The sequence below is a fragment of the Protopterus annectens genome, chromosome 10.part0, assembly GCF_019279795.1.
Source record: "Protopterus annectens isolate FY-2018-M chromosome 10.part0, PAN1.0, whole genome shotgun sequence".
Classification (NCBI taxonomy): domain Eukaryota; kingdom Metazoa; phylum Chordata; order Ceratodontiformes; family Protopteridae; genus Protopterus; species Protopterus annectens.
This window is the reverse complement of record NC_056744.1, coordinates 440,384,939-440,397,857: the sequence shown is the minus strand read 5'-3', so window position 1 is coordinate 440,397,857 and position 12,919 is coordinate 440,384,939. Positions and strand designations below refer to the sequence as shown.

The 12,919-nt window shown below is 42.3% G+C and overlaps 1 protein-coding gene across 2 annotated transcripts in view; it reads right to left on the bottom strand.

Annotated features, from left to right (window-relative positions):
* The window catches only part of TMEM53 (transmembrane protein 53), a 672,461-nt gene that overhangs the window by 84,620 nt on the left and 574,922 nt on the right, over positions 1–12,919 (bottom strand). The window lies entirely within an intron of this gene.

The window sequence follows — 12,919 nt, the reverse complement described above, 5'->3', positions numbered from 1 at the left end:
TTTGCATTATATGTGGGTCATGGCTAAAAAATAATCATTTGGCTCAGCCCACCTCTCCAATTTACATAAGTAAATCAGTACATACATGCATACATACAGTTGGCATTCCTTGTTTGTGTTGGCCTGTTAAAATATTTCCTCCTACAGTCTACTGTCAGTCTAATACTATACAAATTGAAGAGGGATGATCTTCCTCTGCCTGTTCTCCTATAAAGCACTGAGCATACTAAACCTTTCAGTCTCTGCTGTACTGAAGTGTACTGACCATTCTTTGCTTCTCACTGCAAAAAAAAAAAAAAATTTTCAGTTTGAACTATGCCCCCCAAAAATGTGAGTGTATTAATTTTGCCACAGTAATTCAATATGCTGAAAGTGAAGCAAATGCTTAAATGCCTGCAGAGTCTCTTCCCCAAACAAGTTCAAGAAAAAAAATATTTATTTATTTTTTTCTTTGTTGACTAGATTAGTCCTACTACGCCAATGACCTCTTTTCAAGGGAGGCCCAAGGTAGCTTGCATAATAACTAGGAGAGAAATTTGGCCAGGGCAGCAAGACCTTCCTGTATCCGCCTTACCCACTAAGTACCATGGTATTTTTTACATCCACCTGAGCTGCAGTCAACACATGTACGTAACTGCTCAATTTTAACATCTCATCCAAAGACAATACACCCTGTAATGCATTATATACTGCACTACAGTGTCCATAATAGGAAAAAGTCAAAGTACTTGGTATGGGAACAGAACTCACAACCTTTTGATCTTCCAGAGCTAAAGTCAAACGTGCTTCCTGTTGAGGCATTGAAACTGCTCATTCAGCCTGGAAAGCAAATTGTCATGGACATACCCTGCTTTGGGATATATTTTTACATTAGTTCCATTTATTTAAGGTACGTGTTAGTTTAGCAGTAATCCATGACTGGGTGTGGGTATGGCAGGATTTACCTGTGGTTGGTGTGGTTTTGATCTTGAGCCACAAATCTTAGCAAAGAGGATTCAGTGATAGTTTTTGCACTTACTCTGATTTTAATTGAGAGCTGTGAGCCTTGTTTATCTTTCAAGCCACTATGTCTAGGTAGTTTCTTCATTCTTGGATTATCCATTTACTCCATTTCAGGGCCACAGGTCATCCTATCATGGCATGCCAGAACATCAGCCCATAACAAAAGAAACACACATACATTCAGGCAATTTGGAGGACCATTAGTTTCACCTGCATCATATCTATAGGATGTGTGATGAAACACAGTGAGATGATATGCAGACAATGCCCAGAGATATTTAGCAGTGTTAGTTACTGGTTCTGTGCTGACAGCAAGTTTGGTACTGAATGGTTCTTTGTTAGTGCAGTACGTGAATGGGTTGGATGAATTGTCTGCTTTTGTAACGTTTACTGCAAGTGATTTCTTTGTTCTATAACCCTACTGCATGTTTCTTAATCTGTCTTGTAGGTTCAAATTGCTTTTAGCATATTCTTGAAGTACATTGAGTAAGGGAATGATCCAGTCTAAAAATGTACAAACAAAAATAATCAAAGGAATTGCATATATTTATTTACTTTGCTAAGCTTATGATACAAAATGAATTTGGAGGTAACTGTTTTGTTTTACCTGACCAAAATTAACCATCTCTGCATATTGTTGACATAGGAAGTTGAAGTATCTGGCTGGTGAAATCTAGTACCGTTTTGACTGCCAGCTGAAGTCTGTGTAACTGCACTGTTAGTGTGTGTCTGTGTCTAGAAGCTTGACACTGTGGGAGGAGGGAATCATTGGAACTGTAAGAACACTGCAGGAATACTTCATAGCAGCCAGTGAGCTTACAGGCCATTGTTGTTCTTAGTAGGGCCCCACAGCAGGGACACCATCAAGCTTTGTCACAACATACCAGCAGGTGCTGAAACAGGTACCAGGAAGGAGGTGACATCACATTAAGAGGTGAGCAGGGATAAAACTTGGGATGCAGTAATACTGCTTCACAAGGTCAAAAGCTTAAGCTTTTTATTTATTTTAATCAAAAAAAAAAAAAAACTTAGCGATAGTGCCTGAGAGGATAGCACTGAGAGAAGTTAGTTTTAATTTTTAAAAGCCAACTACCTTTGCTTCTGTACAAAACGAAACACTCAGAGTACAGAGAACAGGGACTGATATTTTCTGTTTCTCTGCCTCCTACTAGGAATATGACTTAAGCTATACATAAGTGGAATCCTTTTTATCAACAGACTGGCACTAACCATAATTGCAAGCTTAGGAAAAATGCAGAAGGCATTTATTGGAAGACAGTTTTGTCACGACATGATATTTTAATATACTGGGTACCATACGTACCTCTGCTTTTCACATGCTTCTTAGGGCAAGTTGCCTGTTCTGCAGAATTACAGAAAGGCAGTGCTGGCTTAGATAAAGCTTACCAAGTTCACCCTGTAGTTGCTTTTCTGTTTGGACCATATTATCCGTGTACAGTATATGCTTTCAGTGGGTTTGTAAAATGTTTGTAACCTATACTAAAACACCATGATCACATGACAGTTATTTTGCCCATGTTTAAGTTGAGCTTCATACAGTAAAATCTTGAACTGACATCCCTGAGAAGTAAAAATGATTTTTCTTAATAATCACTTCTTTTCTATAGTAATAAAGCTTTTCATTTTATTTTAGACTGAAATTAAATTCTCTGAAACAAAAATGAATTTCACATTTTCTGTTTTATTTTCACATTTACCCTAAACATATAAATTAAAATCTTAAATACTGTTCATAGTTTAGATTGCACTTATATTTTAGCTCTAATGGAAATCCTCCCTCTCATTTTACTTTTTTGTTCTGTAAATCTCTTCTGACAATCTGTATAGACCAGAAGATATAAAAGTTTGACGTGTGCTTTCATCAGAATGCTAAACCATTTCTTTTCACAAGGGTCAAAGCTTAATATATACCCTCATGGTGGCGTCACAACATCCTCATGATCTATATATAATAAACCCTGAACTTGCTTTTTAACTGTTGTTAAAAAAAAAAGTTCAACTCAGATATTTCATTAATTTCAACAAAAGGCTGTGTTAAGCATTCTCACTTCTCGCATCACAGTTATTCCCTATTCTCTGCCCTGACCATAATATAATTGAACTTTGTAGTACAGGAGTATAGGATTTTGTACTATATGGTACAGTTATATCATGTTGGTCCACTTGTTGAGCTCAGTGCTGCACCATTATTCCATATTTGCAGTTATTCAGTAGAGCATCATATGTAACTACTGACATACAGCATAGTGGTCAAGGTTGTAAGAAAGTAGGTCAGTATAGGCAGCAAAACAACATGTGTATGGGTAAATATATGTATAGAGGGCATTTAGTCCATCTGACATTTCTGTGGTAATGGGGCCTCTCGTGCATCATTTGCATAATTCTTTTCCATGTAAACCTCTTGACGGATCAGCTACCGTGTTTATAACCATTACTCATAGTCATTATTCTGTGTCATGCGTCAGTCACAGCATATAGGGAGAAGGAAAACTGTTTCAGCTGAACATTGAGTGGACCTGTCGTATGGTAAATAAATGATAACAGATGCTCTGCATCTTGAAATTCGACAGACAGACATAAACATTGAAGCATTACAAAGTGTGAAATACTCATAAAGATTAAAATAGGAACGCATATGCAAAAGCTGTTCCAAACTGTGCAGACAATCATTACAAGAACAGAATTCTGTGTAATTTCACATTTTGTTAAAATTATATGCAGAGCAGGATGAGAAGGGAGAGTTTGCTGCTCAGTCAGGAACTGCAAATAACTCACTAACAAATGCTTGTACTTTAAAGTCATCCCTTTGTACTGTATTACTTTAAGCATATGCTGGCAATTTCTTGATCTGGTAATAAATACCCCACCCTGAAGATGCACATCTAATAATCCAAAAGAAAGTGGGTTATTATCCAGTTGCTCGGGGAAGTTCTTTGGATGAATGCCAAGATTCTGAATCTGTGATTTGTGAGTTGAATTGTGCTGAGTTTTGAAAAAGGCAATCTTCTTCTTTCGGCTTTTCCTGGTTAGGGGTCGCCACAGCGGATCACCTGTCCGCTCATGATTGGCAGTGGAGTTTTTATGGTGTCGAGTTACCAGCCCATCACCCAACCTTCCAAGGAAGGCACGCACTCATGCCTAGGGCCAATTTAGAGTACAAAAATGGTAAACTATGATTAGACACGGCATATTCTCAAAGTCATGGGCAAATCTGCATGGCATGTCAATTATGCAAAATGGCAATAATGTTTTTTTTTTAAATGGTGTTTAATTGCAATTATTCTTGGAAGCATTTAAGATTAATAGTGCTACTATAAATCCATTAAAAATAGTTGTTTTTTTCTGCTAGGGGGTTGGTGCTACTCCGCATCCTGTGGTATGGGGGCAGTGCCCACACATCCCCAGTCACTAAATGCTTTAGTATGCTACCTACAAGGGCACACAGATCTCGAAGAAAGTTCCTTTTCTCTGTATTTATACATCAAAGGGAGGTGGTGCATTTAATGGCTGGGGTGTAGGGCAACACATCACATCAGGATTTGCAATAGACAGCTTCCCAGCAAAAACAAATTTAAACTGTTTTTATCAGATTCATGCAGCTGCCAAATGAAGGCAGTAGGTGTAAAGTCATCTTGGCTTTTAACAGTTACCTTTGGTATTCAGGTAGAGCATCATGACAATTCAGTTTATAAGATTGGCACAGGAAGTTCAGTAGTGAAAAGTTAAAAAGATCCCTTCTCTGCCTAGGATGAGAAAATCATTCTGCTTCTTGTCCCTAGTGCTGGCCCCCATGTTATCCTGGCTCTTTGAAAACACAAGTGCAGTATCTTGCAGAACGATTAAAGTGCTTCAGCATGGTCCATCAGCAGAAACACTACAATGATCAGAGTAGTCAGAGATGAATCATAATGAAGGCAAGAAGAGACACCTTTCGGGGTTTTTGTTTCATCTTTGGATGTGTAGTTTTCTGCTGTGGTAATGGGATCTCCTATGCCTGCACAGTGTATCTTAATTCTTCAACCTGTCCAGCCTTCATCTCTAGATGTCCTTCCATGTCACTGTTGCAGTATTCTTCACTAAAGTGATTCCCCTGACATGGGTTGTCCAAAGTCTGGCCAGTATACCAAAGCCTTAGGATTTTATAGACGCTATGTGTCATGGGTATGCTCCCTTCTGAAGACATAGAGCATAAAGCTGACGTACGGACGTACATACCTCAGAATAACTTTGTCGCCAGTCCGAATGCCGTTATTGATTATCGGTCTGAACAGCTCCTACTCCTGTGCTGGTTACCAAGTCATGTTTCAGATAAGTGCCCTTTTGGGGTTTCTTCATTTCTTTCTTTCTCAGTTTTGTGGGTTTTCATGTCATCCAGAAAGGGAAACTGTCAGTTTGGGAGGCAGATTCCACATAAGGATCATCACATGTAGTCTCTCTACTTTCAGTGCTTCTCACAACCATACGAACTGTTCTGTCTGCCAAGCTTTTGTCCTCAAGACACTATGTAGTCATCTCTCCTCCTTATCATTTTACCTGTAGAACCAACGTCTTAAATTGTTGGCTCAGGGTGTTATGGCAGAATCTTCTCTTCCCAAAGGTCAGCTGTCTGCCAAGAAAAAGGCCAAAAGAGTCTGCTCTGATTTGGCTGCTGTCTTACCTCCCCGGACATCTCTCTCTCTCAAGGCTAGTGAAAGCTCAGAGGATTTACCTGGTTGTTGCATTGGATTCCTCTGACCTGACCATATTGGAGGCCAGTATGGATCAGACTTCTCACACAACCTACGAGGCTCTGCAGACATTCACTTCATATGAGGGAGAACCTCTGCTGATCATTTCAAAGGGTCCAAGGGTGATTTCACACATAATTGGTCAGGAGGGGATACCCGCTACATTAGTTGAACATAGGCAAGGGTTTAAACCTCTTAGGGTGTTTGAGGAAGATGTTCCTCAAAAGAAAAAAACAAAACACATGCTTATGTCCCTTGCTGTTAATGATCCCCACCATGAATGGCAGAATTTTGCCTAGGGGTTATTTAATGTATTGATGGCCTTAAAGCCTCCCCAAGGTGTTTCTGTACCTCCTTCTACTTGGTCCTCTACCCTACTCAAGAGGCTCAGAAAGCAGGATTTCCCTGAAAAGGACTCTGATTCTGAGGAAGAGTCTTTGGCATATTCCTCTCAGAATCCCTTCTCCCTTGGATCAGTGCTATGAGGAGGAAGACTGTATTAGCCCTGACTCTCCCATTGATGAGCATGGGGACACGTTTCTTGTATGATGGAATTTTTTAAATGGGACTGTTCTCAGGTTTCTGACATACAAAAAAGGTATTATGAGCTCCTCCAGATGGATTCTTCTAAGCCCTCTGCTGATGTTCTTCGTGTTTCACTGTTGCAGTCATTACATTTGGGTTATCTGCTTGCAGGTAGCCCTCAGTCGGCCTGATTAACAAAGTCTTGGGTCCTGCGTTGGTTGCTGTCCCTTCTTCCATGACGTCAGGTCGTCAGGGGTATAAAACATGCAGCCCACGCCATTACATCAGTCTTTCTTGCCATGCGGTGCCCGAAGCAGAAGCAGTTGGCAAGTGCCGGTCGGCCGACTCATGAAATTTTCGTTTTCGAGTTTCAGAGCCGAAGTCTTCAACTAAAGCTAAGTACCCCGTTGGGGAAACTTTTTCTTGCTCCTTACCGATGTCAGTAAAAGTTAATAATTGCATTACTTGTGGAAAGCAAATACCTCATAAAGATTTTCATTCGTACTGTATTCCTTGCCTAGGCCCTGACCACAGCGTACCTTGCTGTCGTTTTTGTGTTTTATTTAATCAGCGCACTATGTGTCGTTGGTATATTTTCGCCTCTAAATATTTCGGTTCTCATTTTAATTATCCAGAAAGGTCGTCGGTTAGCCATCCGACTACCCGGATTCCGAAAAAACGCAAAGATAAAGACAGAGACAGGCCATGAGGTCCAAAACTACCGACAACACTTCTCCTAAGCCAGTCGCCGGTTCACTGGTACTCAGTGAGGCGCATTCGCAGCCCCTGATACCAGCTGCTTCTGATTTGCAGGCCTCTACTGAGACCCATTCCGAGTCTGGTATGCCGCAAGATGCTTCAACTATGGAACCCACGGATGTCTCTACCTTAGATGGGTCCAGAGCCACTGTGCAGGCACCGGCTTCTGAGTGTGTATTCAGGCCTACGGACTTGCATATTAAACCGACGCCTCCTTCTTTACTTTGACCTAAATCTCAATCCATGCCTAAAAAAACGACGCCCAGGCCACATGCTCAGGCCTCTATGCCTAAAAAAAAATTATAAGAATGGCTGAAGATCTAATAACTCTAATCAGGGGTAGTCAACCCCCTCCCCCTTCTAAGAGGCCTAGGACTGAAGGTGATTATGAATCTTCTGATCAGGATTCTGTGTTTTCTGATTCTTCTGATGATCTGGATTTGCCCTTATCTACTTATGAAGATTCTGATGCAGCGGACTCCATTCCTTCTGCTTCCCCTCCTGAGGATTTTTCTTTTGGGGAAACCTTGCATACTCTAAGGGAACATTTCCACTGGGAAAGCCCGGATTTTTCTGATTCAAAAAAGAGGCTTAGGGATTTCCTTCTCCTACCTCAGCATAGGCCTTTAGCTATTCCTCCTGTACTAGACATTGTTGATGATGCTTTTTCGGAATCTAGTTTGGCCCCTGATTCCCTGCCTCCTGCTCCCAGAAAACCTGACCGATACTACAGGGTCCCTGAGTCCCACAAGTTCCTTTTTAAAAATCTTATTGCAGATCCAGAGACTATTTCACAGGGGCCCAAGGGCATTAAGGCTTCTTCTGCTAAAAATCCTACCCCTTCTGATAGAGATTCCAGGGCGCTGGATAGATGGGGGTAAGAAGGTTTACACTTCTGTAACCTTGGCCATTAGGGCTTTAAACTGCCAGTTTCATATGTTAAAGTATCAGCAACATGTTATTGGACTGCTTAAACAGAAAATGATGTTGATTCCTGACTGGGTGGAAAATAAAAAATTACAGGATTTAATGCATTCTGCTGAGCAAGTTGGAAAACATACTTTGCAATGTGGTTTTGATTCATTAGAGGCCTCTTGCAGGGCTGATGTTATTGGGTCTCTGCTCAGAAGGCATGCTTGGCTTAAGAAACAGTCTTTGCCTGATCATGTTAAAGCTAAATTGTTGGATGCTCCTTTAAATCAGGACCGCCTGTTTGGCAACAAGGCTGAGGAAGTTCTTAAAAAGATGGAAGATAAAGCTAAATCTATGCAAACTGTTAGGATTCTTTACAAGTTCAGCCTACTAGATTTAGTAGGCACTGGCCCTCTAAGAATTGGTCCTTTCCAGCCCCTTCCAGGTCTTCTCAAGCCAAACCCAGACACAGCAAAAACCCCAGGTTTCAGTCCCAGGAGACACACCAAACTAAGCAGTGGGGGGCCTCCACTTCCAAATCTGGGAATAATAAGACTCCCCCATATGGTAAACTGTCTCAATGACTTCCTTTTAAAATTTCCAAGCACTTATCAACTGACTGCCCCTTTGGGGGGAAAGATTGCTCTTCATGCAAAGAATTGGGAACTCATTACCCAGGACAAATGGGTTTCAAATATAGTGTCCCAGGGATACAGATTTCACTTCTGGCGGACCTACCCCCAAATCAGTGGACAGAGGCCCAAAAACAAGTACTTTCTCTCTTAAACATGGGGGCTATTCAACTGGTACCAGAGGAGGAAAAGGGACAAGATATCTACTAGAGACATTTCCTGGTATACAGAAAAGACAATTCGTGGCGTCCTATCCTGGACCTGTCTACTCTAAACACCTTTTTGGAGATTCCAGAATTCAAGATGCTGACTCTTCACCATTTACTTCCTATGCTAGACAAAGATGCCTCGTTGACAACACTAGATTTAAAAGACGCATACCTGCACATCCCAATCAGGGAATCTTGCAGAAGATACCTATGCTTCAAAGCAGACTACACACACTATCAGTTCTCTGCACTGCCCTTTGGCTTATCTACTCCGCCCAGGGTATTCATAAAGTGCCTAGCTCCAGTTATTGCATTTTGCAGGCAAAGAAATATTCAAATATACCCATACCTGGACGATTGCCTAATTCAAGCAGAACGCCAGGACATACTTTTGAATCATCTGGCCTTTGTACAAAGGGTTCTAACTTGTCTGGGGTCCACCATAAACGAAAAGAAATCACACCTGGTACCCTGTCAACAAATTATATGCTGGGAGCAAGCTTGAATACAACTTCCCAGATGGTTTACGTCACGCCAGAGAAACAAATTAATTTGACAACCTACTTCAAACAAGTGGCCACAAAAACCCTGTTATCTGCAAGACAAATACTGCAAGCCTTGGGGTTCATGGCCTCCTGCATTATTCTAATTCCATATGCAAGACTGCATATGAGGAAACTACAGTGGTATCTAAAAAGCCTATGGTGTCAACATTCTCAAGACCTAGAAACAATGATTCCTGTCATACCTTGCCTACGCCTAGAGTTCCTTTGGTGGGTAGAGGCCTGCCACCAAAACAAGGGACTACCTTTCACACCATCCCCTGCCTCTCAAAACCCTAACAGATGCATCAGACTATGCATGGGGGGGCTCACCTGGCAGGGAAGTGCATTCAGGGCAAATGAAACCCAAGTCAAATGCACCTGCATATCAATCAAAAAGAAATGTTAGCTGTACAGAATGCTTTGACAGCCTTCAAGGACTGCATTCTTCCAGAACAACTAATGGTAAAGACGGACAACACCACTGTCATGTGGTACATAAACAATCGGGGGGGGTACACATTCTTACCCCCTCTGCAGACTAGCCATGGCATTGTGGAACACAGCCTTGAGCTACCAAGTGCACCTACCAGCTCAATTCCTGCCAAGAAAATTAAATCCACTGGCAGACAGACTAAGCAGAAACCACATGGACCCACACGAGTGGAAACTGGAACCAAGGATTTTCAACATGTTGACAAGCAAATGGGGGAGCCCAGATATAGACCTGTTTGCCTCTCCCAAGAACTACCAATTGGACAAAGTTTGCACAAGGACTCCCCACAAACAAGCCTGGAAGGTGGATGCTCTGTCCTTCAGCTGGAAAAACCTATCAGTCTATGCATTTCCCCCTATGCCTCTGCTCACCAAAGTACTACTAAAAATCAAACAGGACACACCAAGGATGATTTTGATTGCTCCAGACTGGCCTCGCCAACACTGGTACCCCCTCCTGCGCAGTGTGTCACGGTCATCTCCATGGCACCTGCCTCAGACTCCTTCCCTGCTGTCTCAGCAGGAGAACCAGATTCTGCACCCTCAGCTTCTAACACTGAACCTTGCAGCCCGGCTAATTACTTAATCTCTCCTTTACCATCCCTCAGTAAACCTGTGATGGATATTCTTTTAGAGGCAAGGAGGCCTAGTACTAGAAAATCCTATGCTGAAAAATGGAAAATATTCTGTGCCTGGAACCAGTCTCAAGGGATGAGCACAGCAGCGCCCAATTTACCTCAGATTTTACAATACTTAACTGAGATGTTTCACAAGGGCTTGTCTTTTTCCTCCATTAAAATCCACGCCTCAGCCATTTCAGCTCATTATAACACAGGGCCTCCCCTCTTCTCTCATCCACTGCTCAAGCAGTTCCTCAGAGGGGCCAAAAATTTGAGACCACCCAGGAGAGCTCCAACCCCAGCCTGGGACCTTAACTTTGTCTTGGAGAAACTCAATCTACCTCCTTTCGAGCCAGCTGCTACTGCAGACTTAAAATTTCATTCTTAGAAAACAGCTTTCCTTTTAGCAATCACTTCAGCTAGAAGGGTATCTGAATTACAGGCCCTTATGGCAGTGGAGCCTTTCATCATCTTTCATGAGGACAGGGTGTCCCTCAGAACCAATCCATTCTTCATGCCCAAGGTGGTATCCAGTGTGGCTCTTAATCAGTCCATTCATTTGCCAACCTTCTTTCCCAATCCACAGAATAAAGGGGAACGGATGCTGCATTCCTTAGATGTGCACAGACAGCTTAGATTCTACTTGGACAGGACTAAACCTCAAAGGAAATCTGAACAACTGCTGGTGGCATTTGCTGCAGGGGCAGAGGGGAAGGCTATTTCAAAGCAAACCATTTCTAAATGGATAAGCCTTTGCATTAATTTCTGCTATAAGCACCATGGAAAACCTATCCCTTAGGGGATCAGACCTCACTCCACCAGGGTTGCATCTACCTGTAGAGCCTTTCTCAGAGGCGTACCTACCAGAGACATCCTAGAAGCTGCTACCTGGAGTTCTGTACATACTTTCACCAAGCATTATCATTTGCCAATTTTCTCTAAATCCAGAGCTGGCTTTGCCACTGCAGTCTTGCAGGGCCTTATAGCTGGTCCTAATGCTATCTAAATTCCTCCTCCCAACCATAGCTTTGGGAATCTACCCAAATGTAATGACTGCAACAGTGAAACATGAAGAACATAGTACAGTTGTGTACACTTACCATAAATGTAGATGTTCAAGTGTATTCACTGTTGCAGTCCTGGATGTTCATCGTGCATACAGCTGCAGTAATCACAGATGGGTTTTCAGCCGGCCAATTCCAAAGTTTTGGTGGTTGTTGTCGCCACTCTTCTGGCGTCAGGAAGGCCAGAGTATATAAGACACAGCCGACGCCATGTTCTTCAGTCTTTTTGCCGAAGCAGAAGCAGTTCGCAAGTGCCGGTCGGCCAGCTCCTGAATTACAAGAAAAGACTTAGGGAATTTCTTTGGCTACCTCAGCACAGACCTCTGGCTATCCCCCCTGTTTTGGAGGTACTGGATGATGTCTACTCGGAGGCTTGTCTTAATCCTGATTCACTGCCTCCTGCTCCAGTTAAGCCTGATAGATATTACAGAGTACCCAGTTCTCATCAATTTCTCTACAAAGGCCATAATGCTGACCCTGAAACCATTTCACAAGGCCCTAAGGGAATAAAGGCCTCCACTGCCAAGAATCCACTTCCTGCAGAAAGGGAATCTAGATCTCTAGAAAGGTGGGGTAAGAAGGTTTATACCTCGGCCACCCTAGCCATGAGGGCCTTAAATTGCCAGTTTCATATGATTAAATATCAGCAGTTCCTGTTATCACAATTAAAAAACATGTCTCAACCTGAACAACCAGACTTAAAAGAGTTACAGGATATGATGCATAGTGCAGAACAAGTGGGTAAACACACTTTACAATGTGGTTATGATGTCCTAGAGGCCTCCAGTAGAGCGGCTGCAACAGGATCAGTCATTTGCAGACATGCCTGGCTTAGAGAACAAAATCTGCCTGATCATGTGAAAGCAAAACTTCTTGATGGATCTTTACAAAAGGATGTTCTTTTTGGTACTAATGCTGAGGATATATTACGAAAAATGGAGGAGAAAGCCAAATCTATGCAAACTGTCAAAGCTTTCTTACAGGTCCAGCCACCACGATTTAGCAGGAATTGGCCATCAAAAAACTGGTCCTTTCCAGCCACTGACAAGCCCCAAAGAGGCAGATGCAGACGCGGAAGGGGCAGAGGGCAATCACAAGGGTCATATAGACGCAGACAATGGCAATTTCCAGCACCAACAGGTGGTGAAGACAGTGCACAGCAATACAGAAAGCAAACTCAATGGCTCCCTCATTTACATGCCAAGCAAATCTCAACTGGCAGCACCTTTGGGAGGGAAACTAGCATTATTTGCAAGCAATTGGCATATTGTCACAACAGACAAATGGATTCTGGACATTATAAACAGAGGCTACAAATTTCAATTTCACACTCTTCCAAAAAGGAGAGGCATGCCAAACCTACCACAAAAGCAAAGGGTAGAGGCACAAATGCAAATTTCAAAGCTTCTAA